Source organism: Glycine soja, chromosome 10 (genome assembly GCF_004193775.1).
Source record: "Glycine soja cultivar W05 chromosome 10, ASM419377v2, whole genome shotgun sequence".
NCBI classification, from domain to species: Eukaryota; Viridiplantae; Streptophyta; class Magnoliopsida; order Fabales; family Fabaceae; genus Glycine; species Glycine soja.
In genome coordinates this window covers 11,071,171-11,077,109 of record NC_041011.1, presented here as the reverse complement: position 1 = coordinate 11,077,109, position 5,939 = coordinate 11,071,171, and positions in this window count along the sequence as shown.

Sequence of the window (5,939 nt, the reverse complement as noted above, 5' to 3'; positions counted from 1 at the left end):
AAATTCAATTTTATAATTAACCATATGTTTGAAATTATATAGAATTTAATTAACTGATATGTTGTGTGCTTCATGGGCCAAAGGAAGGTTACAAAAATAACTAGATTTGGGCCTACTTGCTAGAAAAAATATCTATCAGAAGGGGTGTATTTAACAGAAACAGTATGCAGCGACGAAACCTGGCCAGAAACTAAAAAAAGTGGAGTTAGAAAAGATCGGGTGGAAACAATATTCGTTTGGGCTTCTATTTGTTTTTCGGTCCAAGAAATTCTAAATAATATAGAGTAATTTTGACACATAAATTAAATTATATTATTAATTAAAATAAAAAATTCAATAATTATTATTAAAATATTTTTAAATATTAATCATAATTTGAAAATCTTAGAAGATTTTTATAATTTAAAGAAAATTGGCTACGTAAATAAAATATAATTTAGTTAAAGTTGAACTTTTTTTATAATTTTCATAATTTGTAAAAACAAATAAATGTTATTTCTTAGAAAATTATATGATTTTTTAATTAAATATTAATTTTTTCATTTCAGCAAGATTTATATATAAGTAGTTTGGACAATATAAAATTCATTGTGTACCATTGGATTAACAATATCAACAAATTATTTGGACATTGGTACTAGAGTTGCCAAAATGGACCAAGCCAGACTGAACTCAAATAGGCCCAAATTCAATCAGGCTTATTAAGTCTAATATTTTTATTTTTCTCTTTTTGAATTTGTATAAATTTGGACAAAAAAGTAAAATTGGTCAATATGGTTCGGTCCAATGGGCCATCAGGTCTGATTGGACTTAAAAAAATAAAGCTCATATAGAATATGGGTTGGCCTAACCCAACCTATTTTCACACTTGGCATAGTGGACCAGTCCAGGCCACGTAGGACCGAGCCATTCATTTTGTTAGTTCTACTTGATACATAATGTCATGAATACTCAAATAGATTTGTTTGCCTAATGAATTACGTGAAGTAAGAAAAATACCACAAGAAAGGGATTGAATTGGGGTTTTACAAACTTTTAAATCATTTTTGAAATAAATAGGTTTCTAGTGTAAGCTCAGAATGAAACAGTTCAAAATGAAGAACTATTCTGAGCTCAGAACAAAACTACAAGTAGTTTTGGAAAAAGTGTTTTTTTCATAGTTCAGATCTCTTGTTTCACAAAAAGGGTTTGTTTAAAATAAAACTTTGATAAAAAAAAATAAGTTTAGTTTTATGTGTATTTATGAAATGTTTTTCTGTCTTAAAGATTAATAAAAACAATTAACAGATCAATCACCAAAATCAATGCAAAGAGAGGGAAGAAGGGTAATGCATAATGATTTTAATATTGGTTCACCCCAACCTTGGGGTACGTGATTTCACTAACACAACCAATCATTGTTGGACCAACAACCTGCTAATACTCCCATTGGACTTCCAACCTAGCTTCAACTAAACCAGCAACAACACTAAATTTCCACCTTGCCAGCCATTACTAGACTTACAACAATAAATGGATTTTTGTGTTTTTGAACTACATAGACATAGATCTTCACCTCACAGAGGGTTTCCACTCAGGAAAATAAATTATGCCATTTCTATCTCAAATCTATTATAGATTATAAGTTGATTATAGAAGTGGGCCATTCTCAACAAAGAGGGTTAAAGCAGAAAACTTAGATTTCTCACACAGAGATTTTGCTCTAGTTTCTCTCACTAGAATGCTTCAACTTGACTTCAAGATGCTCTTCAATAAACTTATAAATGTCAAAAGAAGGTTGTTGAAGTGAAGCCTACTCAACTGATAAGCTTTTGAAGCAAGTAGACAAACTTAACAGTTGTCATGAATTGACAACTTGTAAAGCCATTTTGAGGTAGTCATTTTAAAGTTTCCATCCCGAGGAACCTTTCTGATGAGCATTTTGATGTAAAATCAGAATAGCCAATCTGATGTTAGAAAAGAAAGGATACATGTTTGAGGTAGATCTTTTTTATTGTAGAAGCAAATGCCTTTGGTGTTTTGATGATGATCATGATGATTTGATGCAAATGATGCAAATGGGATTTTCAAGTTTAAATTCAGGACAATGATTCAAGAATACAAGCCACAACATCAAGATGATCACTAGTATTTTAGGAAAGGAATTCCTAATTGATATAGCAAAAGGTTTGGCCAAGTAATTTAAGTTAAAAAGTGTTTTTCAAGAGATTTACTCTCTGGTAATCGATTATCAGAGGATGTAATCGATTACCAGTGGCCAAAACTGCTTTACAACAGCTACTAAATATTTGAATTCAAATTTTAGACTGTGTAATCGATTACACAATATTGGTAATCAATTACCAGCAGTTAATAAACGTTTTAATTCAAATATTAAAACCTGTAATCGATTACACAAATCTTGTAATCGATTACCAGAGGAGATTTTCAGAAAATAACTTCCAAGAGTCACATCTATTCAAATGGTTTATGAATGGCCATCAAAGGTCTATTTATATGTGACTTGGAAACACGAATTGAGATGAGAGTTTTCATTGCCCAAAAAGTTTTATCCTCTCAAAAGATTAAGAGAGTTTTTCTGAATTGAAATGTCTTATCCTCTCAAAGATTCCTTGGTCAAACACTTGCATATTCAACAAGGAATTGTGATTGATCTTCATTGTACAATCTATCTCTTTCAAGAGAGATTTCTTCTTCTCATCTTCTTACTTCTGAAAAGGGATTAAGAGACCGAGGGTCTCTTGTTGTAAAAGAATTATGAACACAAAGGAAGGATTGTCCTTATGTGTTCAGAACTTGTAAAAGGATTTTACAAGAGAGTGGAAAATCTCAAGTGGGTTGCTTGAGGACTGGACGTAGGCACAGGAAGTGGCCGAACCAGTATAAATCAAGTTTGCATTTCTCTCTTCCCTTAAGCTTCTTTTATTTATTGCTATTTATCTTTGGCTTGAAAGAAGTTTATTTTGAATTGTCTTTTGAGTAATTCATGTTAAGGGTGCATTGTTAATCTAAAAAGAGAGAGTGAAATTTTAATTGGGGAATAGTTCTTGTTATCTTAATTCAACCCCCCCTTCTTAAGATAACTGAGGCCATTTGTCTAACAAGTGGTATCAGAGCAGGATTCTTGTATAAAGTTTAAAAACTTCAAGAATAGATATGGCCTCATCAAACTTTCCATTCCTTGAGGGAAATTCTATTGATAGGCCTCTTATGTTCAATGGCGAGGGTTATCACTATTGGAAAACCCGAATGCAGATCCTTATTGAGGCCATAGATTTAAATATATGGGAAGCCATTGAAGTTGGTCCTTTTATTCCTACAAAGGTAGTGGGAAATGCAACTATCTTTAGTAGCATCAGTCGCCCAGTAGGAAGACCAACACGTTGACCATCTACCTTCGCACCCACCACTGCTCACCTTTTATTTACCTTTGTTTTGTTAGTTTACACATGTGTCCATACTACACATAAAACTTTGAATTCTTTGACAAGGGAGAAGGGAGACACAAAAGAATTCAGGCGGTTAGTCCTTCGTTCTTTTGGAAAAGGGAGAAGAGAGACACAAAAAGAATTCAGGCAGTTAGTCCTTGGCGAATTCTTTTTGGCAAAGGGAGAAGGAAATGAAAAAGATGAATAGCACACTTTTGTTTTCAAGGTTTAGAAAACCAGAAAACTTTTAGAAAACTTTTGGCAAAGGAAGAAGAAGAAGAAGATGTTCAAAGAGATTCAAAGATTGTAAAGGATTGTAATAATTGTTATGAATGAATTTAAAATGCAAGTCAAGGTCTTGCTTTTATAGATTCTTCATGTCTGGTCAAGAAAACCATTAGAAGAGTTATAACCTTTAGAAAAACTTGAAAACCATCGGAAGAGTTACATCTTTTGATTTTTATTCAAAACTTATCACTGGTAATCGATTACCAAATCATTGTAATCGATTACACAAAGCATTTCTGTGAAAGGATGTGACTCTTCATAATTGAATTTGAATTTAAACGTTCAAACATACTGGTAATCGATTACCAAATCATTGTAATCGATTACACCATTTTGAAATCAATTGGAACATTGTAAATTCAGTTCAAATCTTTTTGAAAACAATCTTCGCTACTGGTAATCGATTGCAATAAACTGGTAATCGATTACCAGAGAGTAAAAACTCTTTGGTAAAAGGTTTTATGAAAAATTCATGTGCTACTCAATATTTTGAAAAACTTTTTAGTACTTATCTTGATTGAGTCTTTTCTTGATTCTTGAATCTTCAACTTGATTATTCTTGATTCTTGAAACTTGAATCTTGAAACTTGATTCTTGAATCTTGAAATTAAATTTCTCTTGATTCTTGAAGTGTTCTTGACTCAATCTTGAATTCATTCTCTTGGGCTTTTTGTCATCATCTTTGTTATCATCAAAACTCCTTGAATCAATCTTGATTCAACATCATGAAGCTTGCTTCTACAAATACTGGGTCCAACTGAAAATAGAAGAAAATCACTCAGAGTGTACAAACCTCACACAGGCAAGTGTTTCACCCTAATTTTGAACCATAGATATGTCATGACTTGATTTTGCAAATCATTTCCTATCAAATAAAAAATTACATGCGTGATCATGGATCAATAGGAATTTTTTGGGAATAGTGTTTTTGGTGGGAAATTTGGCTCTGAGTGTTTGGGCATTTTCCTTTTCTGTTTTTGTTTAGTACGGGGCGAAAAAGTCGTCGGCGCACAAGATTTTGGTTGGTAATCAAAGAGAAAGGACTACTTCAAGTCGTGGTTTCCTTTGTTTTTTGCTTTCTTCCAATCTTTGATTGGGAATTTTCTTCTTTTTCTTTCTTCCAATCTTTCATCAGGAACTTCTTTTTCTTTTGTTTTCTTCCGATCTTTGATCGGGAACTTTTTTTTCTTTTTCCGAGGGCGAGGATGGATATTCTCACCCTGGGTCATGGTTTATGGTGAGTTGGGATTTTGGCTCAAGGCTTGTAGAACGACTGGACATGATATATGTCAAGGCATTGGTTTGGCCAACGGTTCAGGGATAAAGGAATGTCCCACATTATTTCCATGACACACATGCAACAATGATGATTTGGAAATTTTATGCAAAACTGGTCATGCATACACCCATGTGGACACTCAAGCATCAAGTTTTTATGGTCATGTGACACTAGGGCTCAGGATTCATTTTCCCTATTTAAGTCAACCCAGTGTTTCCAAAACATGCTCTTTTATCAATTCATGCATCCATTCGAGTCCATTTTGGGCTTTTGGCAAAATTTTCACAGCATTCACCTTTCAGGTGCATACACATTTGTTTTTCAAAAACCTTGTGTTCTGAATGGCAAGTTCATTTCCTTTCAAGAGCATGTTGGCTTTTTAGCTAACCAGTTTTATTGTTTTATTGTTTTTTTTTGTTTTATTGTTTTTTTATCATGAGGTATTTTGCTACCTAAACACATATATATTTTTGTGAGGTATTTTGCTACCTAAACATATACATACATATTCAAAGTAGTTTTGCTACATAAACATATACATTTTTTTGTGAGGTATCTTTGCTACCTAAACATATACATACATATTCAAGGTATTTTTGCTACCTAAACATATATATTCTTTTTTTTTTGTGAGGTATTACTACCTTCCCAGTTTGTGCTTGTTTATTTAAATTCCCAGGATTATGAGCAACTAGGTGTGTCAAACTATGACTTAAGAAACAAAGGTGATCAAATAACAAGTAGAAAATTTAAAAGGTACTAGGCTACCTCCTAGTAGCGCTTCTTTAACGTCTTGAGCTGGACACTCTGCCTAGTGTCTATTCGTATCCGTCCCTAGGCCTTTGGGAGCAGAACGACATTATGAAGTAAAGACGTGACCATGCCCCCGCTTACCCTGGTCTCTTTGAATCTTCTACTAGGCGCGGCATCGGCCTTCGCTTGAA